Here is a 26,549-nt window from a genome sequence, read left to right on the forward strand (position 1 = left end):
CAATTATCTAAGCATTTTTGTGTCATCGTATTCACAGAAAGAGTTGTTGTTTCTTATAGCACTTGCCATGGACAAGCCCACTGTTCGAAGACAGCCGATTTAAGCCTGAGGGGGTGCACCTCTTATTTCTATAGTAGCGCCATCTAGGGCCAAGAGAACGACTTAGCTACATACACGTCACAACCCTTTTTACGGGGCGGACTTCATTCACGCATTTCATTCACTCATCCACAGATCGTAATTTAGACCGGAATCAGAGAACGATCACCCCTGATCCAGTATCCCCAGTGGTATTACTCTCGACATGGAGGACTTTGTGACCACGACAGATTTATACGCGCGTCAGCCACCCAGCACGCGGGACAGAAAGAGTAAAACACAGAAACAATGCCGAAATTGAAATTTTCCATTTGAAATAAATCTGAAATATTGAAACTCATTGAAACCTCGAAGGCTAATTTTTTAATGAAAACAACACTTTTCCTCTTCTAATAATTCACAATCTAAAAAGTAAAAAGGGACATAACAGCTACAGCTTTTGATTCTTACTACCACTATCTTCTAAAATTCGGCACACTTCGAAAAATAACAAAAGTCAATCTCTATAATGCGGACATTCACATTATTAAAATAAAAATATATCGTCTGGGCTACGGAAAAAAAAAAAAAAAAAAACTACAACATATTACCTTCCCATCCAACAACGAACTGAAAAGAAGTGTAAATGCGCGCGCATATGAATTAGGGTAATGGCGTTGATTCTGTAACGTCTCAAAGTAAAATACACAGGTGGATTAAAAGATGCATAACTAACCGGATCTCCATTCAGATTTTCTATCTCTCTCTCTTTTACAGCTTATTTTTAATTCCGAAAGTTAATTCCTTTCGTCTATTGTTGCATTATGGTCTGATCCCTCAAGCGTAGCACTTGTCATTTTAATTCAAATCTGATTTAAGCTGCCCCTTCTGAATTATCCTAGAACTATTTCAGTGATAGAAAATGAACAAAAGATATTAATTCTAAGGCGAGAGTTATGCGATACTAAAAAGAAGAAATTATTCACTTAATAAATTTGCTCGTTTATTATTATTTGTGGTCTTTCGAGAATTCCAAATAACTGAACACAGGAATAGACTCTAGTTGTGTCCATAGGTTGTCACGGAAGCATGCCGTTCGGGAGAAATTAAATGAAGAAAATGGATTTGAGCATATCAACAATCCCTTTGGTGTTAAAGTTAGTCCTATAAAGTTACCATTGTCGGAGTATTGGAGAAATTTTTCGAAATTTGAAGGGGCGTAATTTTCATTGAAATTGAAAAGATTTAAGTTTATGGAAATGCTTAGCACTTACATTTTCCAAATTGAGCTAGGTAAGAATTTTTATTCAAGTTAATTTAAGTTCAATTAAGTAGTTACTATATAAATAGCCAATTTTAACAATATTTTTAAACTAGCATATTTTCTGCTACTTGCATGAAGTGAAAATCCACGGTCATAGAATACACTTCTCTGCAGGGAAGTCCATTGGATGTAGAGGTACTAAATTCGTCCCTTAAATTTCTTCTTGCCATGTTGGGTACTCATTGGGGAAGAATTAAAATACTTGTTTTTAATTAAAAACTAATAAATTCCTTAACACTTTCCTCAATAACTTTAAAGTGCATTATTGTATACACGTTAATTATACACCAGGTTTTAAATTTAAAAGAAATATGCTTTTAAACGATATGAATTAATTTCTATATGAATATATTTCTGACTTTAATAAATTTGTATATGTACTTTTGAATATAGGCTTCAGCGGTACTTTTCAATTTGTTCAAATTGGCACTTATGGGCACGCATGTTGCATTAAATGTATGTGTGTGTTATAGTTATGTATTTATTTGTAAATTCTTAATTTTTTTTCTAGTCATGGCAAGCAGAATACGATCTCTTGATGGCAACATTGTATCCTCTCTAAATTGGGAAGTGCAAGGACAAATTTTTCAACTGTTGACTTGACTTTTGATGAAATAAAAAACGACCAATATTCCTCGTGTTCTGGGAAACACAGGAATATACAAGATGCTGATGCTACACAGAAAAAATAGGAAGAGGATTTCATCGTCTTAATGGTATGTTGAATAATTCTATTTTGATAATAAAGTTGAAAATTAAAAATAAAAGATCAGTCTTGGATATATAATTTTGCTAGACAATGTCTGATTATTTAAGGTTTATATACAATGGGAATTTGTTCATTCAATTAAAAAGCAGATTTAATATATTTTTAATGTCAAAATTTCAATTCGGTTTTCTAGAAAACTTCATTTATCTGCAAATAAAATTGATTAAATAAACAAGCGGTGAATTTGATCTGCCTATGAATCAAAATTCTGCTCAAATGCTAGTATATTTCCTGCGTTGCTTTGCATTTTAACTAGGTGTTAATGTTGGCCTGCTATCTATAATTTCTGTAATGTGAAATATTTGATTAAACCGGGGCAAATCTTCAACAGGCTTTTCGAGTGAGCCTATTGTTGTAAAAGTATTATCTCGTTAATAGATTTCTCTAAAAAAAAATGTAAAAACTTAATTTTTATTAAAAACCAAAATTTTGCTTGATCTAAATTCCGGAGCATAGTATGCGAAAATCAATTATAAGCCATTTTAAATCTAAAATAAGTTACATACGCCATTATAAACGTAAAATCTACGTTTATACGCCATTAAATCTATGCTGCCATTTTAAATCAAATAGGTTTTGAAAGGTCAGTTATTACTTTCATCTGTACGAGGTATAATAAAAAAAATTGAATTAGAGATTTTGAATCTCCATGTTTTAGATCTTCCTCGTTTCAAAAAATACATTTTTAGTAAATATCCGTCTGTTTGTCTTAAAAAGCTAACCGAAATGCATTGAGTTAGCCGGATGAAATTTCTTAAGCATTTTTTACACCAAATTCGTATTTCTATCAAATTTTGAGCAAATTTCGTTAAGAGGAATTTTGTCTGACCTACTGTTCGAATACAAGTTAACACGATAATTAGAAAATGGAGAGCTATATAAATAAAATTAAGTACATATTTAACCTCTTTTGTATGGATCTTTCAAATTTTGATCTAAATCATTAAGGGGTTGACTATCTGTCGGTCTGTATTTATAGAAATATATAAAGGGATCATCCAAAACTCCAGTAACTTTAATATGCAAAATTTAGTATGAAATTTTCTTACTACAAGAATACCTTAGGATCAAATGTGTTTCATTAGGTTGTAAAAAACCCTATAAAACGAGATTTTTTTGTACTAATTGCATACCAGGGATTAACTCCCGAAAAAATCGGCAAGAATGGCAGATTCAGTGAAATGCTAAATTTACGCCAAATCATATTTTTCAACTCCTGTAAAATGCCTGCGATTCATCCTGAGATAACGACTTGACTAGAGAGTATGCGAGAATCTTTTAGGAAGATCATTACCGTTGGCTTTTCTAAAACATTGTTTACATTTAAAAAATGTTTAGTATACACTTCAGAAAATTTAATTGATATACTCGTGCGCATTAAAATAATAAATACATTGTTTTAGTGTGAGAGCAAATAATCTTTGCAATAATTGGGAATAAATTTTGACCAACATGAAATTGGAGAAAAGTTGAATGTTAACCATAAAATAGAAGAATCTATCCTCAAATATTTTCTTTCTATATCGGAGTAGCGTTCGAACCTCGCTTATTTGCTGGTCTGTTATATAAATACCTTAAATTTACGAAAAGTTAGATTGCATGTTGAAATGTAACTATTTCTGTTGCTATAGCGGAAGTAACATACACCATTCTTAACTTATTAAGTTAGTCTATTTTGAAGTTTTTTGTTAGTCCTCAATCGGATTTGGTATGTTTACAAACAGAAATCAGTGTAGGTTCCGATAAGACGACATATTTAGTTGCTCCATTCTATGATTTTAAAATACAATTTTTAAAATGAATATCCTTAGTCAAGAAGTAACGCATCCGGAACGACAATTATATTCTTATTCAATAGTGATTGATGCAGTCTGATCGAAAAATGAGTTGGTCACGTTGAGTAATGAGGTACGAACGAAAAGTTCAGCGCTAGTCATAGGTGTCTAAAATGGCGCTTAATGTATTAAAAATTGTATCTACCTAATATCTTTTTCATTCAGTTGCTATACTTTTGATTCGTATTTTCAAGCAACAATTTTTCTGAATTTTGTACTATTCTAGGAATAAAGATTTTAGAATATTCTAAATCTCATAAGACTTTTCTATAAATAAGGTTTATTTTTTAATCACCTGCATGTTAAAAATTCATATTTATTATCTTTAAGATGCCCGAGTCAACAGGGGAAGTTATGCCCTTGGTTTTCGACTCTTCATCAGATGCAAAGCATGCAGCGTTTCTATTCATATGCATGCGATAGGTTTTGAAATGAGTCAAATCATCCACTGAAATACTTACCAATTTTATTCATATTGGTATAAATATTTTCGTCGTTAAGGCGGTTTTGAAGTTTGTCAAGTCACTATCAGCAACCAGCGGAGTATGCTGATGGTATTGATGTCAAAAACAAGCGACATCTGAATGGGTCTTGAACTTTCATACGCTCGAGACGGAAATTTTTTCTGAAATAACAGTTCTGGAAATTCCTAGGTTAGTGAATTTTTGCAGGTTATATCGAATGAATGCAAAACAAAGCCTTCATAAATGAGCATAGAGGTTGGAGAAAAACAAAGCAAAGGGGCTTATAAATTTGAAATAAGTGAGTAATATTTTTAGATATAAGTGAGTAATATATTATTCTAAAAATCCAGTTTAAATCCTGTATATGCAGTAGAGCTTCTACCTAGGTCTCTGCCGACTGATGTCTGTTAACGAAGCTAGCAGATAATTGAAATGCATTTTTAATCTTTTACTCCCTTATACAAGTACCAGCCGCCTTTGGCGACCAGTCAATCCGTCAATATTAATACCGACTAAAACTTTTGTTACTTGTCTCCTAATAGCAGCAAAACATTTGCAAGCTTCAAATTTTGATACTCCTAAAATTCTAGTGCTATCATGGAGACTTTAAGACGTTCTGTTCACTGTACTATGCGTCTCATTTTTATCCCCCATAAAATTCAATTTTAAACTGCAATTAATATTAAATATTTTTGACACTTGGCATTTTTTAAAAAATGAGTACTGAAAATATTCTAGTGTGCATTACAGAAAAATTAAATGTAATGTCTCGAAGTATTGAACAAAAGTTCTCGGATATCTCATAAAATTAAATTTAGTTTTACTATCAAAAGGATTTTAATGACTTTAATACCATTTTATTTCAGTCAGGAGACCCGAGTTAGATCCTGAGCTAGCCTTTTATTTTTTTTTTCTAATCTCTTTCCAATTTAACAATTTAATCTTATTTAATGTTCTATGCAAAAATACTCGTTTTCCTAATTCTTGATTAATTATAAATATGAATGCATTTTTTTAAATACTCCGAATTACTTAAATTATCAATTTAAAGATGGTTTCAATTTATGATACTCATTTTTATATGGGAAAAAATAAATGCATGTTCTCTTAATAAACCGGTTAAAACTTTTTTAAAGAATAATTATTTTCGTGTATATTCTTTAATTCTAGTTCAAAATTATAACTATAAAATTATAACAAGTTAAAATAATTACATATAATTTTAACTATAAAAATACTTAAACTATTTTTATATTAATCATTAAATTTTACATTTTTGGATTCTAATAGAATTTAACTCAACGAAGCTGTATTTATATTGGGAATTAGAGAAGCTGAAATTAATAAATTTATATCGGCAAACATTCAAAATGTTAATAATCGAAAAGAAAGTAGAAAGCAGGTGTTATTTGCTTTGTGCGCTGCCCGATCTTCTGAAGAAAAATATTTTTTAAAAATGAAACTTCTTTATCGATTCCTTTAAGGTTTCTCTTGTGGATAATCATGCGAGTTTTGCAAGATACCAAAATGTATATATCTTGCTTGAAATATTTTACGATAATTACCATTCTGACTCATTTATGTAATAAAAAAAATTAAACATTTTTATCATGCCAGTAATTGAACATGTATCATTTAAGTTGTATATAATTTTTCTTGTTTAAATTTATAATTCAAGTATTAAGTGAATGAATATTTAATTTTGAGGGAGATTTATTTTTAAAACATTCATTTTTATTTATAAGAGTTGCATGTTAATTAAAGCATCTGTAATCTTTATATTTTTTTAAAAGAAACGCGTTCATATCTTAATTTTTAACAAATTATAATTTAGGCATTAAGAGAATACATTTATTTTTATAACCTCTTCAGTCCCGAGGTACACATATGTGTACCTGTAATTTTTTATTTTTCTTATCCGGTAAAGTTAAATTTTGACGAAATAATGCATGCATTTTAACGTTTATGAACGTAGCTTCCCTTTTGCATCCATAAATAGCACTCCAGTTCGATATTTTTTCATATCCATCGCTATTAATTAGAGACGTAACGAAAATGGCGTTGAACAGAAAACGCAACACATATAAGTACATTTTTTAATATTTATTAAAATAAACGCTTGTATATTTTTTTATAAAATACTAAGTATCTTGTTAAAGTCATTACCAAATTATATATTGTTATCTATAATAGAATCGATGAAAATACAAACTTAACTAAGGTACACATATGTGTACCTTGGGTGTTTTCGCGCCCGTTTGCTGACTGCTTGAGATCCATTGCGCTGCTTATCTTTTGAGCGTTTTCAAATTGTCATTTCTTGTCCTTGAATATATCGTATAACTTTTTATAATAAATAATTCTTATGTTCTGTAATGTAATAAAATATAAATTTACAAATATTTATTTTTTAACTTTAGTAAGAAATTTAATTTTATAGCTGTCTTGAAGTTAGTAATTGATATTTCAAACCGACATTATGTATAGAATATACAGAATTTTATAAGCTAATATTTTTTTCATGTCAAGTGGCTTTAACTCAAAAGGAGGTTTTTGAACTTTTAGAAAAGAGAGTTTATGGGAAACAATAGAATTTTTCAGGTATCAAAAATAATGAAAGCTGGCAAATAGGATGAATGGGCCACAGACGATAGTCAAATGTGCCTTGTCAAGTAGAAAGATAATAAATCCGTGACTATTATCCACATGTATAGGTAATGAGTCAATTGGAATAGGCAGAAGATAGACAAAATAATTGAAACAAAAAGCTGATATAAAATAATCTGCTTTTATAAAAACATATAATATCGGTGGCATCAATCATTATTTTGCATATTACCGGTATGCAGTAATTAGAAAAAATGACCAACACGAGCATTCAAGCATTTTGTAGATTTAGTAGTTGTCAATTTCTTGATGTACTATAAAATGCTGGCAAAGCGACAAGCTGAGTGGTCAGGAATGAAATTGAAAATCTTATGACCTTATTGCAATTTCAAATGCATATAACTCGGTCCCTGTTGAAATATGAGGGAATTCTCATCAGCAAGAAAGGAAACAAAGAACAAGTAAAAAAATCGTCTTTCAATAAAGACAAATTAATAGAAGGGTCATCAAATGATGGAAATGCAACTACAAGACCAATGGAGATTTTATTACCACCATCTGGTTAAAATACCTCTAAAAGAGCAAGAAAAATTGTCCCTTCCCAATTAAAAAGAAACAAGACTAGATATGTCAAGCCATCTACAACACTTCATGGACGATAAGTATGTATCGAAATGCAGGTATCCAGGATGTAACTCTAGGTGAAGAGTCAAGTGCTCAAAATGCAATATCTACTTGCGTAAAATAAAAAATAATAAAAAATGAAATTTCCTTTAAAATAAGGTTTAATTGATCATTAATATAATAAATTTTGTATTTTTTTCATTTATAAGGCCTTAGAATAAGAAAAGTATAGCTATGAAGTAACCAGGAAAATTAAATATTTTTTTTGTTGAGGATGCTTTGACTTAAGACCCAAGGTACACATATGTGTACCTTAAAATTATGGGACTTAAAATTGTTTGATCACCAAAATTTTTTTTCCATATACTATTGAGGTGTACAAAGGTAAAAGATCTTGAAATCAAATTTTTAAACCAGATTTAAAAAAATCAGGACTGAAGAGGTTTTATAAAGATTGGAGTCATATAAATTGAAACCATCTTTAAAATCTATTTAATTCTGAGTATTTGAAAAAAAAATGCATTAATATTTATATTCTTCTAAAAATTAAATTATAATCCAAAAATTAAGAGAACAAAAAACATATCAATTGAAACTGTGAATTGTTAAATAAATTTGAAATTAGAAAAAAATAATGCAAAAATAGACTAGCTCAGGATCGAACGCGGTTCTCCTGACTACTATTCCAGCGCTTTATCCACTATACTATTCGCACCTCTCCAGGGGCGACGCATTAGTAGTATAAAAGTTAAGCAGAAAATTTGAGGGCCATTTTCTCGAAATTGGTTAGCTATTGAGCTTTAATATTTTCATGAGTGAACATTCTAAATGTATACTGCCATTACATGAAATCTTATTTCGAACTGAATTTTCAACCTCATGCCTTCCCCTTGTGAGACGAGTTACGTTGGTAACGAAATATAGCCGGGCACCGATTGCTCGGAAATAATCGGGTGAAATGCTTAATATATATCAAATTATGAAAGGCACGCTGGCTGGAGAAGCCTTCAAGATTGCGTGTTCCAAATGCAAAATCCATCTGTTATTACTCGCCAAGGGTTGCAACTTGTAACATCTCTTCTGTTACAGTAGTTCCACTGTGTGTGTTCCTGTACCATTCCGCTTGTGTCTTCAATAAATGTCTACTGGGGGAAAAACCAGAACATTTTCTAGAATCGCATTTTCGCATGAATGCGACAAAATTAATATTCAAACTGTCATAGCCGATCCAGTCTTGGATGTAATAGAATGGGATTTTCCTTTTATTTAATTTGTTATCGTCTTAGGAATGCGTTACTAAAAGATTCATAAGACCGAATGGCTGCAAAATGTATAATCCTTTATTCATCGGAACGTTCGACTCAAGCTACCTAAATGGTATCCTTTACTTAAATTTATCATTTTCTTTATTAGATGTATATACTTAATAGCAATTTCTACCTAATTAGGTATTGGGCCCCAATTAGAATAGACATCGTGTGTCATAACTAATAGAGAATTTTGGAATCTATCGTCAAAATATTTTAAAAGATCACAGAAAACCATCTTTTCAAAAATTATCACGCTTCGCATTTATTTAATACATAGGTTAAAATTAATTTTTTAGATTTAGTTTCCAGTAAATTCAATTTTTAAAAAACTTAAATCAAAGTTTTAAGCCAATGAGATAGGAAAGTGTTGGAAAAAACCCAATTGTTTCCATTTATGCGTAAATGCTCGAATAGGGTAATTTGTATTTTGTTAATTGTTGCAAATATTAGGATATTTTAAATTTTATTAAAAATAAAACATATAGGTTAAAACCCTGGTATCATTGAAAAAATGAATTTTAAATACGATGCAAAAACCATTCTTGAGCTGTATTTTGAGAATTTATTATGAAAAGATTTCAAGTTCGGTTAAATTAAAAATTTAGAAAATTCCTCAGAGTTTAATTTTTTATTAAAAATGGATAAATTTGTTTAAAAATTTGGTATCATTAGAAAGAGTTTTTAGAATTTTCAATCGTTTAAAAAAATTTTACTGTAATTTTGGATATAATAGCAGGGAACACCAAAAATTTGCTGAACTTTTAATTTAAAAAACATTTAAAAAAATTGACCCCAAGTGCCCATTTACACCTTATACCTCATGTATACTTCAAAGTATACATGTGCCAAGCTTGGTTGCTCTAGGTCAAACGGCCTAATCTGTATGTGTGCCTCACGGCTAAAGAGTGGCGCTCCACACGCACTCAATTTAAGTAAAAACGACTTTGCATCCAAAATTTTCCACAATTTCAACGAAATCTGCTTTATTTTGTTGTGGTTAGATGAAAACTGCATAGAAACAAATTTTAAGCTTTATTGCTTGGAAATTTAAAGCTTAAAATTGTTCTTAAGGTTACTGTTTTGACTTCTTAATTTTTGGATATTGACATCTTCACTCTCTAGAGCATTTGCTCACGTTGCAGTTTTCGATTTTAAGTGAATTTCCTTTCGAAAATTGAATCGAATATTTTAATACCATGAGTGTGGGGCAGTTTCGCCGAAAATGGCGTTTGGGACATAAGACACAACCAACTCTTTTTGAAAATATAAAAATCACCAAAGGGGGCAGTAAGAGAAGGCAAGTTAAAAAAATTTCATCAACAAATCTCAAATATGATGAGATAGGAATTAAGTACCGATAACCTTAAAAGTATGCAATCTGGAGTTTTTGCTGATCTTTAGTTGCTGTTTAAGCACTAAACGTTTTTATGCATGGGCAATGTTCAGCAGTAGCCAACAGCTGGTGCTAATATCAATAGGCAAAGATACATATAAAAGTATTGGAATAGCCATTGGATTTGCTCAAAGTATTATAAAGCCCATATGCATGAAACTCTTATCAAAAGTGGCTGAATAATGTCCTGCATAGAACGACGCAAAACGCGAAATGTTGAATCGCGTTAACGTCTTATTTTAGAGCAACAAAGCTGTTTGGAAACTCCATCTAATTTTGAACTTCAGATGGCAAAGTAGACATCTGAATTAACACCCAATTTTCCAAACTGCTTCACAACACAAAAGGGAAGGGAAGGGGAGTGGTCCACGATGGATTTAGCGTGCGCCAAACCCATTTGCACAGCAGTTTTTTTAGTGAAAATCTTGAACCAGAACTAACTCGAAGGTCCTGAAGCTGAAAATCGTACCACCAGTTTAGATGTTATTGAAAGCTTTAATTTTTGCTTTATAATACAATTCAGAACAGCATTTCATTGAGCTATTTTTAAATCGAATGAAGCTAGTGCTGGTTTCTGGGTGTAATAAATGTTGTAGTAAATATTGGTAGTTATATGCAAGAAAGTCCAAGTCTAAAGCGTTTTGATTATGAAAATATTTGCAGCATAAATGGACACTCATTACGTCCTAAAAATATCCACAGAAATAAGCTGAAAACACAACTAAAGAAAAGTGTTTAACATATGAAGAAAAAGGTTTCATTTATAAGTGAAAAGAATTTTAGACTATTTTCTAAGGAGGGGATATTTCTTACAATAACTACGAACTTTAAATGTGTTTTTCTCAATCTTTTGAAATTTTCAGCAATTAAAATTTTAAACTCGAATATCTCGAACACTAATTAAACCTTTTTGATGAAATTTTTTGGGGAATGTTTAGTATGCTATTAATATTGAACTGAAAATTTGATATACATTGTATACTTTTATACTTATAGAATTTTCTATTAGAAGATACATGAAAATTTTAGAATAAACACTATTGTAGCTAGGGATTGCAATACCGGACCAAAATTTCAATACCGGTATTCGGTATTTTTTTAAATCTTAATACCGGGATACCGGTTTTAATACCGGTATTAGAAATTTTAGAAAAAGAAAGAAAACACGGGTATTTCTTTGTTTTATTTGTCAGTTTTGTTAGAGAGTCTAAATATCACAAAAAATAATTTGTAACTTATAAATTATAACAGTATATAATCACAAAAAAGTAAAGGGACATCTTATTTATTTAAATCACAAAAAAGTGTAAATATCGCTATTCAGTCTGTGGTACTATTACGAATTTTTGAAATGTGATCTTAAAAAACATAGTGCCTCATTTGTACTGTCATTAAGCCTGAAAAGTAATTTTGTGTAAAAATCACCAGCTGTCGAAAACGCTCTTTCGGCATCTTCGCTAGCTGGTGGTACTGTTAGCAATGCGCGATATATTTTTTTCAAGTATTTACCTCTAAATCACTCATCTTCAAAAAAAATCGATTTCTCGTCGGATGGATTTGGATATAGCTGATTTCTGTATTGTATTTTGGTTCGGTGAAATTTTTTTTATTTATCGCTGATTCTAATTTTTGTTCAAAAGACAATTCCTTTTCACTATCGACAGTAGTGACATCATAGTCTTCGATAATTGAACCGAATTTTGAATGTGGATAGGTTTGTGGGTAAAAAGTTTTAAGAAAATTTACTCTAAACTTAATCAGATTTGAATTGGTTATTTTCTTTTCTTTTTCAATTTCATTTTTAAAATCATGATAATTATTTAAATACCATAAGACATCTTCTATTTCAGTATGCCTTTCTTCTGTACGATTGCTCAATGTAATATATAATTCTTTAGATAGTGATATATGCTGTTCTTTCAGTAACTGCAGCATGAAATTTATTTTTGCATTAGCTGTTAATAAATTAGAATCTCTCCGACATAATGCCTCAATAGTCAGTTTTATTGGAAGTAGAGCTGATCTAGTTCTGGACATTAAGTCGAATTCACTACCTGAAAAATTAATTTACGGGTTTAAGTCGATTATTGCTTTTTGGATTGGAATTCTCAGTTTCAAAAATCGTTCCATCATTAGAGTAAACAGTTCCAACGTGTTTTAAAATCTAATATTAACATATTCTGTTTCATTTTCAGTTAGTATATATTTCAGTAATATATCCTTTTTTATAGGGGAACGTTTAAATATCTTAACAATTTTTGGAACTTTATATATTATAGGAAGCAATTCTTGATAGGTTAATATTTCATCCTCATTAGCAATATCTTCTTCAACAATTACATTGACATTATCTTCATTGCCAATATCACTCTCACTCTTACTCTCAAAGTTGGAATCCGAAGTTTCTATATCCACAGTATTTGGATTCTTCTGTTCTTTACTTTTTTGGTATAATACATCTATTCCACCTAATTGAATTCCATGTGCATAGCACAACTGCTGATTTGCACCAATCCAATTTCCAACTTTTTTCATAATTGTTGCTCCATCAGTCGTTATGGATAATATCTTCTTTCCTGGATAATCCATTCTTCGCGAATTTTGATTTAAACAATTAAGACATTCATTAACTAATTAATTTCGCCCTTTAGGGAGACATAAAAACAAAAACGTATGCTATTTTGTCATATAGGCGATCCCTGAACATATAGTGGAGAAATTTTAAAAATTTCTAGTAAATACCGAAAAACTGGTATTTAAACTTGTGAATACCGGTATTACAAAATTGTACAAATGGCTCAAAATACCAGTATTCGGTATCCCGGTATACCGGTATTGCAATCCCTAATTGTAGCATATAAACATTTTTGCATTTTATTCTATGTCTTAGATTTTCATTCGTTTTAAAGATAACTGTATTAAGTGCTTAGTTTGTAAATAAGTTAGATTATCCCATTAGAATTTTGTGTAGAGTGAGTCTTGGTGAAACATTTTTGAAATATACTTCCCTATTTTTCAATTTAAGAAAAATGGGGCGTACAGAAATCTGTTTAGATTTTTATTGTGCAATTGTTAATTAGAAAACACCAAACAAAACTTAATTTTTTTTTAAATGAGCTCTCTCATTTATTTGACTTGCAGACTAAATATCCTTAAATGCTCATAATGAACTTGTTAGATTTGGGCATCTAATTTTGGATATCTAAATTGGTTTTGGAGGAAAGTTTCTTAATTTATCATTTAAAAAAATATCAGATTCCTTTATTTTAAGAGATTTTTATTTTAAAGACAGTAATATTATGATCAAACCAGTCATTCCTCGCAGCAGTACCTCTACATAAGTATAAATGCAATGATTTTATGAAACTTTATCATTCCCTTAATTGATAGTAGCCCTAATTTGATTTGGCCATGATTAGAGAAACTAAAATTATATTTCGAGGTAGTAATTAATATATTTAGAAATTCGTGTTTGTTTATTTTCATTAAATTTCTATTAATATCTAAACAATTTAAACAAAATATAAATACAAAACCCGTCTTGACAGTTTCTAGAAAAACGAATCAAATAAGAAGGCATTTAGAAACATCTATATAATCTTATAACTAAACAAAAATCGCCTATCAATTCGTGGATTTCATTAACGTCGCTATCAAACAAACAGTTTTTCATGTACTGTTAAATCACAAGGAAAAAATTCCACATCTTTAAATTTCTTTAAGTTTCCTATTTTCCAATTTCGGAATTGGAGCACAAATCGTTTTTTGTTCCATTACATTAAGCGTGCAATCGAAACTATTATCTACATTACTCAGATTAAGAATATATTTTCTGTTTCTTTTTTTCTGTAAACCTCAAATAATCCATGCACAACAATTTCCTGTCCTATATCTTTTTAATTTTAACTTACGCGCAGCAAATTCCGAAATATAACTACAAGAACTACCTGTATCGATTATTCTAATCAAATGTTTCTGTGTAGCTCCCGAAATGTTTACAATAAGCATTTGTAACATAACCTTTTCTCTGCTAGAAGTATTGCTTAAAACACAATCAGCATTTTTTTTGTCTTCGAGAAATCCTTCCTCGATGTTTTTCCTTTACCCATACGTTATAATTGTCTTAACATTATCACGTTACCCCTACATTAACATTTCCTTTACCCATACACTTTATAATTAAGTGTCAGAACATAAATCACATTTAACATTAGTCTTGCACGCCGAAGAAAGATGTAATTTTTTTTTAATTTTAACATTTAAACATCTAAAACAAGAGCCAGATCGCTTGCACATTTCTATCTTCTCCTCCAAACTTGATTATTCATACAGGAAACCGTGCAACGTCTGTTGGATTTATAAAATAAACCTGGTCGTATTCACTTTTCTTATTACAGACTCATAATTAATGCTGACACCGTTGATGGGCGCCGGTATGGTTGATTCATTCTAGCAGGTGGTTTCGGTTGCGAAACAGAATTGTTTATAGTTAAGAAAGTTCATTCTTGAGCCGTGAGTTGTGACGATAAAAAATCTATTAACTAGCTAATTTCATAATCGGAAGTATAGCTTTTCCTTTATACTCTAAAAGTAAGTCACGCGGCAACAATTTTGTTAAAATAGGAACTAAAATACTTGAATAGCTATCCTTTTTCACAGATAAACTTTCTGAACTTCCAATATTTTGTAATATGATTAAAGAGGTTACGGAAACTTTTTACATCATTGGAGTTTTTTAATGGACTTGTTTGAAGTAGTTTTTCAATGTGTACATTGATTAATATATTTTAATCTCCAAATCTTTGTTTCAAAATGTCAATCGAGTGGACATAATGTTCCGCCGTTAATTCTAATCCGTCGATTAAGCTAAAAACAGAACCTCCCAAAAATGATCTAAAATAGTTAAATTTATCAATTTTACTCAAATTTTCATTCTCGTGATCGGCAGATTTAAACGAATTCCAAAAATTTAACTATTTATTTTATCAAAGAATTTCGGGATAGTTAATTTTAGAAATTTTATGCGTTCTTTTTCATTTCTTTGTGTTTCGTTATGGTTTGTTGTTCAGAGTAATATTGGAATCTTGCAAAGAATTATTAGATTCGGATTCGTTATTTATTTTCCGAATTAATCTAAGTGTTTTTAATCGCATTTTTGTTACTTTTTCTTTATACTCTTCTACGCTTTCGAATTATTCTATTTAATTTTAATCGAACTTTCAATTTGTGAATTACCCTTAATTCCTAGCCTCTTTCTTTTAAAAGTTCGATAGATTCTTCTAGCACTTCGACTTTCACATCTGGTTTTAAAATATCACTTTCGATTTTAGTTATTTGCTTTGTCACTGCCCATCGTAAACAACCACGGTTACGTCTTAATCTATTTAGCTCTTCATTTTCAATTGTGAATTTATTTCTATCAGATTCAACCAAGTTTTCAAATTATCAATATGTCTGAAAGTCAGTGTTTATCTTTCGTTTTCAAACATGCAAAATATCTTAAGTTTACTCTTTTGCACATATGAATCAAAATGTTTACAAATACTTATTACTCCTTAGTGGCGGTTCCTGTTCGGGTGCCAGATATCATTTTATCAGCAAAAATGAAGGGGAAAAAATCTAATTCAAATAAGGTAGTTAGATTTGTTTCCATTTAGGTTGCCATTTTTCAAAACTTTAACTCTTGAAATTATCATCAAATACTTCAAAATAATTTCGATTAGAGAAAAAAAAAATTTGGTAGGCATAGTCAAACTTCTAGAAACTAATTATATTAACTAGAGTAATTTTTGCATCTATCCAAACTTGCCCTCTGTGGCTATTTCCATCGATACTATTTTTGTATGTGAAGATGCGATAGCAAATAGGATAGTTAGAGGTGTCGCATTTCTTTATTGGAGATTGTACTTCAGACTTTATTCCATGATTCAGATGAGTTATGGCAGCCCTTGCCGAAAAAAATCGTTCTTAAATTTCTTAAGCAAGTTTTTGCTTATCTTTGATAGTTTTGGTCCGAAACAACTAGGATGATCGATTTTCTGTTTATACTGTTACAAATCTGTAATTTTGCTATCCGGCACGGCGTGCCGAGCTTGGCGACCATTTGGCGACTTGGCGTTGAATTTGGCGAGTTTGGCGAATAAATGGATAATACCAGAAAGTTTGAGAAGTCTCATGATCCATCCAGTAATAACAGATACACCCAGGTACGCCCTGATTGGTCTGCAGTTTCTAGCCCCGCCTCCCGGAACTATAAAAGACGAGCACTCTGAAGCTGCGGAGAAGTGTGTGTGGATCGTCAGAGAAGTCGTGTGTGAGAGTCGGAGTCCCCGACAAGAGAAACTGGAGGATTAGCAAGCAAGCAAGTTGCTGAACTAATGATTAGCGATTAAATGTGTTGCGATTGATTAGCGGTATTTGTAGAAGAAAAAATTTTGTAACAATACTATGCATACAGAAAGAATTTACTTCTATAAGCTGCACAACACTTTTTTACAGTATATTTTAGATCCTTTAAAACAAGTGTTATTTCCTTTTACGAGAATTTTAATGCTCTATCCAAGTATCTAAATATTTTGTCACGAATCTGATTGCTTCCTTCCTCAATTAGTGTTGTATTAAGCAAGTTTTTCATATTTTAGCCGATAAAAGAATTATGCTGGAATCTGTCGAGATTCAGCGATTCTTCTGAAACATTCGGTCATAAAGAATTGGTAGCGAATTACCTGTGATCGTAGAGTGAGCATCGTAGCTCCAAATTGAAAGATTGCGTTGTACTTTTATTCAATTAAGATTACAGATTTCTGCAAGGGCTGTCTTTAATAATCTTCTGCAGTGTTTTGCCTTTTTTGGATACAACATCTATATCCGTTATTTAACTTGCTGCCTTCTCCCCGTACTTCCACAGGATAGATTCTCATAAAATATTAATAACGTTTTGAAAGTTGAGCTAATATTTGTGTTTTATCTTCTGAAGGTTTTTCTAATATTTTTTCTTAAAAGGTTTCATCTTATGTTTTAAATTATTTGAAAATATTAACATTCTTTACTATTCGATAAATAATATAAAGTATTCGCATTTTGTCATAACCATTCATTAAACTGTCCTTTTCAGATTTATTTCCTCATGTAATGCTTTATTTTGTTAATTTTTGACGGATTAATGTAATGGTTTCAAACTCAATTTATTCTACATATATTACATTTCTTTCTATATTTTGTAGGGCCTGATATGAATTTGCATCTACTAAGAGGAATTTCGGATCAATAGACAATTTAAGATGTCGATTATTGGCTGATTTAAGATGAAGACAGCAAAAGAAATGTAAACTATGTAAGTATTTAAAAATTCCGAATTCAGTGAAATTTAGGGCTTAGATTCAATAAAATGTCCGTTTTGAGTTGCATTTTATATTTTAACCATGTGTGCATGAAAGCTTATTTTCGCGTATATGAAATATACAAGGAGAAAGTATAAGCTTCAAAAATTAGTTTGATAATGTGATGAATTTCTACAATTCGAAATCCGCGAGTGCAAATAATACACTTTAATAATCTGTATAAGAATGCAATACAAAAGCTTTCAGTTAAACAGATAAAATTTGATGTGGTTTTTATATCAAGTTTATAATTTTGAACGAAATCTATGCATAGGCAAGTTCGTCTCTCCGGCTGCGCAAATAGAAGTTATCGAGTTAACTGCAAAACGGAAATTTAGATGAATAACATTTGTGTAGGTTTAAAATAAGTATTACGAATCTGTGATGCTGTTTCCCAGCATAGTTGGTTCCATTATCAGTCTGTTTTACAGTCATCTGTATTGGACGGAGTTCGGGTGTCGCGTCGGAGGTCCCAGAGCTTGGCGATCATTTGGCGGCGACTTCGGCGCCAAAATAGATTATACCCGAAACATCGAATTTTCCCGATCCGTCCATTAGGAACCGAGATACGCCTCGAAAGTTCCTGATTGGTTGAGAGGCTTCTAGCCCCGCCTCCTGAGACCTATAAAAGGAGGCAGTCTGCAGCTGCCGGTAGTAGTAGTCGGAATCGAAGGTGAAGAACGAGTCTTCCAGAGATTAGCAGAGCAGCGACGGAGTCGAGCTGTGCGCTACCGTCTGCAGTAGTCTTGCTGTGTGCACGTCTCGGCTGAAGATAATTGTCTTCTCTATGCTCTATATAGTTGTCTTTGTACTATCCTGTCCTGTCCTGTCCTTGTGTAAATTAAAGTTGTTGTTTTTTTCTACTGCCGCCTGCTGATTGAGCGTTCTCCACACCATATCACTTCCACTATCCAAACGAACCCGGAAATTTCGTAACAGTATAGATCTCCATCAAATTTGTTACGAGTTTGACCATCTGTCAGCTTTCACTCTTTCATTCATATAAACGCTTTTATCTGTCAGTATTTACTTCATAACCATCACTAATGGCACACGGATAATAATGCACAAGCAAATTCATTTAAAACATTAGATTACCATTGCAACTGATCTTTCCGAGAACTGTCTATAATAAAACGTAGAAAGGTGGAAGATTCATACAACTCTTTTCATACACGTTTATTCCATTGATATAGTTTACGGATAGCAGCAGATGCCTCAAAAGGTTATCGGTCTCTGTAGCTATGTTACAATGTTTAAAATTAAAATTTTTAAAATATAGAAATGTTAAATGCAAGAATTGTCAAATTTGAATAAATGAAGTTTCCGGTTTAGTTCTACTTTATCCGTTAGCTTGATAACTTTGTATCATTTCTAGGATGATGCTGAGGCACTTGGATATGACATTGATGCATCTAACGTCTTGAAGCTGTTCGGAACGAAATGGAAAGAAAAATATTTTGAGGTAATTATCGCATTGACACATTATTTTGAGTAAAAATAATTCTTATGAAACTATTGTTTAAACAAAATGTCGTTTGATATTTGTTCTGTGATTTGTAATACGAATGAAGATCGTTCTAAATTGCAGATCATTTTTAGAACAATAAAATTTGATAAGTTATTTCCTGGATGATCAATGGTTACCAAGAGTATTTTCTCCCAGATATTTTGAAATTTAACCGAACAGTTTTTGTTCAATAGCATTTTATTGCAAAAAAAAAAAAGTCAGGACCATTTTAAGTTTTAATAATTTGATTTTTGCCACTAATTTTAATTCCTTAGCATTTTCTAAATTTTTCCATTGTATTACAATACTTCTCACTGCTTTAATGGCTGGATTTAAACTCGCACACATTGCGACGATATCGAATGCATTTAATTTTGCATGTTTTGCCTACTTCATAATTACGATTAAATTCTGAAATAAAAGAATGTAACTGGAGATATTACTCTACATAATTTCGGGTAGAAGCGCGAATCTTTTGTAGATCTCCCGAATGCAAATTTTGGAAAATCTGTTGGACTGATCATCTAGTCTTCAAGTTTAAAGCCTTTCCATTAAACTTGCGAGTTATGTACATATTACAGTGTGAATGCTTGTGATATTCCGAATGGAAACTCGCAATTTGAACATCTTTTCAGCTTAAGCAAGAAAATGTTGCATGACCTTTAGTTTTCATAAACTGTAAGACGAGGTTACTATTGATGCAAAATCGAGTTTCTAAACACCCAATTGCAAAATATTTGTTCTGACATACCTATAACAACTGTTCCGCCATATCAACAATTGTTACCTATAACAACTGTTGATAAATATTATGAATTTTTTAACTTTCGTAATGTATTGCTACATGCATCCCGACTTCGCGCAAATGATCACTTCATCACTTCGATGTTTCCAAATGTTAAAATGAAAAGATTTACCGAAATCGAACGAATATTACTTTTTTCGTAACTAGTATGAAACCTTCAATACATCACGTGAGATGCGAAAAAGATTCAAAGGTTTATCGTACTCTGGAGTTTTGACCGCTCCAGTCGGTGAGAGAATGAAACCCTTTTTCATACACGATTCTAATACAGCTCTTTCAAGTAGGCAACATAAAATCCTTTCAGAATACTTTATATACTCATACATGTGTAAATTGCGCCGAAATATATTCCTCTAGAGACGCGAAAAGAGCTTGGAAACTACAATTGGTGTACTTCGTAAAAAATGAAAAAAAAAAATGCTTTTAATGAGTAGACAATTCTTCAATTTACCACTGGAATCGAACAAAAGTAAATGATATTAAGTTAAATAGGATAAAGCTAATTACAAATGAAGCGCGATTTAGAGTAAAAAATGCGGATCGGCTTTTTACGGCTCACTGTTCGGTTCGTTGGACATGAAATTCCTTAGTTTCTTTAAAACTGATGTTAAGTTGATTTTTTTTTTCATTTTTTTCAAATTAATTTGTTCTCTAAATTGACTTGGGCCTACCTCTAGCACTCTAAATAAAATCAATGGGCTTTAAACTGTTAATGGTCCAGGCTTCTTCACTTTTATAAAATTGCATAATTGATCAATCGTTCATTGGTTTAAATAAAGCAACTAAATAGGTTACTTTCGATTACGGATTGGGCAATATACATTTCGGACAGTCATTTATGGTCATAATGAAATTCTAGATATTATCATTTGACTTTAACTATATTTTGGTCAGGCATTATTACGGATACTCTGGAATGTGGATTGATATGACTTTCCAATCAAGCTAGAAGTAGATGTTTAAAGATTGTAAATAAACTAATAAAAATGTTGATTGGAAAAATTTAGCTGATGTTGGTAAATGAATAAAATTGGACCACTTTTCTAATGGAAGGTTCATTTCTTTTCAGATGGTGATTATTAATCTAAATTCCGAAGAAACTCGGAAATTTTCAATAAAACATCTAAATTTTTTTGGGGCATGGATCAAACGATATTTGTCGAAGAATCCCTAAGGAATCGCTATGAAGAATGCATGGACTGCAAAATAGGACCACTTATTTTGAAAATTCATTGAGGACAAAAGAGTAAGTAAAATATTTCTAATCTTTGTTTAGATGCATTTCTTCACTTCGTTTGTTTTGAGATAAAATACAAATTATAATGATATAGTTGATATTCATATTTGTCTCTCTTCATAAATAATAGTTCTAAGTATATTGCAATATTGAGGCCATGTCTTATTAATCTATTGAAAGCATCGATCAATTTCATAATTTATAAATATTTTCATAACGCTAAATAACTTTTTTAGGACCTCTTAAAACCTATCTTCTTGCTCTGAACCATGGAACTCGGCTTGTGACGTCTCTATATGAGGTACTAGACAGAATGAATGCGGAAATTCAGCATTTGAAACAGCGAACCTTGTTTTCATTTCCAATCAAGAGGACTTGGTAAAAATACAATGAATTGATGATTGTCTGCTTTAATGATATTTATTAAATTTTTTAGCTTAAGTATTTTGTGCATTCCTGGAGTAGTTCACTATTCCCTAGATCAAATCATACAAAATAGATATTAATTTGAACATCCTCGGTACATAAAACTGTTATTCTTCGAGACATCAAAAGTTGTGGATAATTCGAAAATTGTATCAATATAGATCTAAACAGATATATCGATTTAAATCATTCTCTTTGTAAGCTTCCAATAAATCCCTACCTTGATAACGCCAAAAACGTGCTGCTTCAATTATGCTTTGCTAATTTGCAAGTTCAGAATATTGTTTATCTTCATTCGCTTGTTGAATGTGCCGCCGCTTAGCCAAAGATTTTTGTTATTTTAATGCAGACTCGATTCATCTGCTTGTCTCGTATCCCAATCCATTTGCTAAATTTAAACGGATACATGCACAAAACTACGCTTGAAACAAATCATTTTTTACCACACCTATCGGCATTCTGACTACAGAATAGTATTTACAGATGATGTAGACACGTTGTTTCTGTTGTCATTACTAACGATTGAATTTGAATCCAGATTTTGCTCATTGCTTCAGCTCTACTTCATGCTCTGCAACGCATTTATAGTAGTCGATATTGGGTCAACAGCTACAATATAAGCGTTTCAGAAGTTGAAAATATTTAACTTATCTATTTTTATTAAACATTCAGCTATATACTAGAATTGTCAAGACTTGCTATTATCTTGTTCCCCTCCTGACCATGTTGGCATTCTCACTGAGAGAAAATCATACTGAGCAGTCTGATCAGTTTTTACCTACCGAAATCTGCTCCTTGGGACAGCACACATATTCAAAATGCAGCTGCTCTTGCGCCTTCTCGTGGAAAATCCACGATGTGCTTCACAGCGGCGAACATCTTTTCAGATGCCTTGTTCCGATCTGCGTAATTTTCTATAAACTCATGTCAACTTATATATTTTCAAAAAATTTTTTCTATACTATAGAAATATTTTAGCTTTGCTATTTGGTTTTTACCTTCTTATGCATTGGATCTAGGTCTCCATTTCAACTTTCATCATAGTTTGCTAAAAAATAATAGTTTGCCGTAGCATATGCAAAGGTGGATATTGCACAAAAAAATGGAAACAAAACTCAACTGAGCAGCTCCTACTCCTTTTGCATGCATCCGCAAATCCTTAAACATATCCTTAATCAATGGCAGCAGTAGTGCAATTTTCAAACGAACGAATTGCAACATATTACGCTTTACCTGCTTCTACTCGACGATTGGTATTAAATTAACATTGCGTATTTATTCGGAGATATTACACGAGTATATACTTTTCTACAGATGCAGTATCTATGTGCGAAATCTGCCATACAATTCAAACTGTTGACAGTATTTTAATGTTCTGACTTAAACTAAACTGAAACTTTCAAAATTATTGCTTTAGACTTGGAGGACTGAGATCTCGCCTAGATTTTCACATTTCAATACCAAATTTAATTGGTTATGCTTCTGTGCGATTTTACTTACGACTGGATTGTTTACCATCTCGGCTTCAGGAATATTTTAAGTTCTCTTCCAACTTTTAAAAATATTTTCCGACTGTATTTTTCATTTGGAATCTTCTGACATCGGTTTTTCTTTTGGATTTGTTTGACTTAGCTTAGCTGGCACCTGCTATTGCCACATTTCATTCAACCGGCCCAAACATCTTGGCAAATTAAAGCATGTAAAATACGTAAACATTACCAAATATTGGTTTCCGATATTTTTGTTCTAAAAAATTTTAGTGTTCGAAGAAAGCCGAGAAATTAAGCACAATATTTTAAAATATGAGCCATGATGAAATTTTAATAGTGGCTATTGTTTGTCGTGCGAATATCAACTTGCTTTACGTCAAAATTTAAATCATTTGAATTGAGGGCAATTTCTAGTTCTAATCAAGAATGCTGAATTGTCTGTAGGCTAAACAGTACAAAGCAAGCCAGAAAGGACTAACGAAACACCGTTTTAGTTGGAATGGAAAACAGCTAGAAAAAAAATCCTACTTTATTATTTGGAAATGACTATAGAATGACTATAGTTTCCAGTACCACTTTCATACTGGAAAAACTTTACTTGCAATTAGGTGCAAAGCCAGTTATTGCGTTTTCTAATATAAATTTCAATATTAACTTGGTTGATACTTAGTTCTGATGAACTTTTTAATAAGACTTCTCTATTGGGAAATAAGTGTCGCCTATTTTAGTAATCTTCGGCAAAATAATATATAAAAAATAGTTGTACAATTTCTCCGTCTGGATACAATATTTGCCCTTGCTGATACTTCAACAGAGAGTGTGAAATAGTGATTTGGATGAAAGAATTTGAATTCTCAAAAGCAGTTCAAATGCAAATGCAAGCATTGCACAAATACTGAATTACACGTAATAAAAATATCAATATCATAAAATATAAATTTTTTAAATTTAAAGACAAAGCAAATATGATTTTTTTTCTAAATTATTAAATCGTATTACAAATACATCCAAATTTATCATCTTATCTTAGAATTTAACAAAACACTACATTTTATAAAGTGGTCATTCCAAATAAAATGTCTGTAAACGCCAAAATATCAAAGTATTTCATTCCCAAGTTCAAGTGAGGAATAGAATTTGGCCGCGTTGAATCGGCAAGTAATTCGGCTCTAAACATGAATATTGAAAAAGTATTCAAATGACACGCTACCGGTTTTCAGCAGGGCTCGTCAGTCTAAATTTCAAGATAATTGTCCAACGAATAAATTATAATCTTTTGAAATTTTGTTTCCGTTTTAGTATTTCAGATTTGTATGCGAAGATTTAATTTAAAACCGATGGACCATTCCTAGTTCAGTTCGAATGTTAATACACGCGTGAATTATTCATCCAATTATTAACTTCGAATATTAGCGTAATTGCGGCTTGAGGAAAATTTAATCTCCAGATTTCTTCCATATTCTGATGTTTGAAGTATCATGCTAAGCTTCTTTATAACCACAAGCGCGGAATAAGAGGTGGGAGGGTTACGAATGGGGGGGGGATAATAGTAGTTGAAATCGCCGAATCGTAATTCCAAGGGTGAGTTAGGTGCCAGCCGGCTGGTGAGAGGGAGGGAGTATACGGAAATAGATTAAGAAAACCCACCTTAATATTGAATAACCTTGCAAATTAACAATCTAGTTCTACTAATAGACGTATTTTTTATAAAGAAGCTTAACATATGCTCTCAACTTTTGAATAATGGGGGATATCTGAATATTTTCAAGGCAAGGTAAAACAATTCTTAACAAAACACATTTTATAAAATCCTTAAAATTGAGTTTTTTAAATATCGTATCGTGTATGCATGGTTTCCGTGTATAAATGTAACAGATTTTAGTAACTTCCTTTATCAATTAAAATTAAGTTTAATGTTCAGTTGCCGAGAATAGAAACAGAATTCTTAGAATCATTAAGATAGGATACTGTGTATATTGTATAAATAGGATATTGTGCATTGATAGGATTTTGTGTATATTTGAATATTTTTCTGAATATTCATGACTGGACCACAATAACCCGATTGCCTATAGATCATTTTGGTAATTAGTTTCGTCTTTGAAATCACATGAATTTCCAGGTAAAAAAATAATTCGATGAGAATACTCTTGAGACACAATTTAAAAGATAAAACAAATTACTACAGTCAATACCCCTATAAAGGGCAATTTATAATATTTTCAAAAATATTTCAGTATGCCTGAATTTTTGCTTGTATACCGCAATGCAATCTTAGCTTGGTCTAAAGTCCATAGCAAAAGACCATTAAGTCGGTCAGATTTAAATTTACTAGTCGAGGAATTAAGAAAAACGTGTACCAAAAATTTCATCCATAGGTTGAATTGTCGGCAAATATTTGATAGTTGCTTTCTGGTTTTAAATTGAGTTTTTAAATCTAAATCCTAAATTTAAAGTGCCCAACATAATAAACCTAAAAATTTGTTGTGATAATTTTTTTAAGCAGCAATGTAATACTTAAAATAGCTGGCCACGTTTCTTTTCTAAAACAGTTGATTAATCCTTCTTATATAAAATATTACTTCGAACTTCCTTAGTTTTTATCTTCATTCCAGTAATGGAAATTTCTTGATTAAATCATTTACATTCAAAGTATTTTGAGTTGCAATTCTGTAGTCTTTATCAAAACTGGTTGCAACTAAGATTATGTAAATGATTTCCTCGTTGAAAATGTCTGGGTAATGCGTAAGCGAGTATATTGTCATTCTCGCTCCCATTTTTCTGTTTGCAATTACTACATACTGAAGGGAAACATCTGAACGATTTCAGAAATTCTGAGTATCTAATTTTCTAATCCCTTCATCTTACGACATAGAAGAGGAATTGGAAGCTTGAAATGTGTTTCTGGTTTGTGAACGTTAAATATGAAACGGTTGAAGTAATTCCCTTTGTTTTTGCTGCAAGCCTGATTTTCTGTTGGGAATCTTTTGGTAATGAATACGTAGAAGCATTAAATGCTACGATTGAAATAGTTGAACTACTCCAAGGTTGTGCATGTTAATTGACAGTGGTTTGGACTTAATTTTGTAAAAAAAAGTGATCCAGTTCATTTATATTTCAATTTTTTCGCATAAATCACTCCGGCTCAAGCATGTTAAATTCACGAGTTAAAGGTAGTTTGCGGTATTCTGTAGCCGATTGCCATCTGATATGCAAGTTTATAACAAGTAATTGATCACTTTTTAAAGCTGTTGAATTGATCCTTTTCCATCAAAGGATCCTTTGTTTCATGTTGTGG

At 31.4% G+C, this 26,549-nt stretch overlaps 1 long non-coding RNA gene across 1 annotated transcript; it reads left to right on the top strand.

Moving 5' to 3' along the window:
• The first annotated feature begins 1,285 nt into the window (after positions 1 to 1,285).
• On the top strand, positions 1,286 to 22,313 carry LOC129981754 (uncharacterized). Its single transcript, XR_008785354.1, has 6 exons — positions 1,286 to 1,371; positions 1,914 to 2,118; positions 17,628 to 17,737; positions 19,162 to 19,248; positions 21,168 to 21,344; positions 21,572 to 22,313. It is a non-coding gene; the product is annotated as an uncharacterized LOC129981754 (long non-coding RNA).
• The last annotated feature ends 4,236 nt before the right edge of the window (positions 22,314 to 26,549 follow it).

The sequence above is a fragment of the Argiope bruennichi genome, chromosome 8 (assembly GCF_947563725.1).
Source record: "Argiope bruennichi chromosome 8, qqArgBrue1.1, whole genome shotgun sequence".
Classification (NCBI taxonomy): Eukaryota; Metazoa; Arthropoda; class Arachnida; order Araneae; family Araneidae; genus Argiope; species Argiope bruennichi.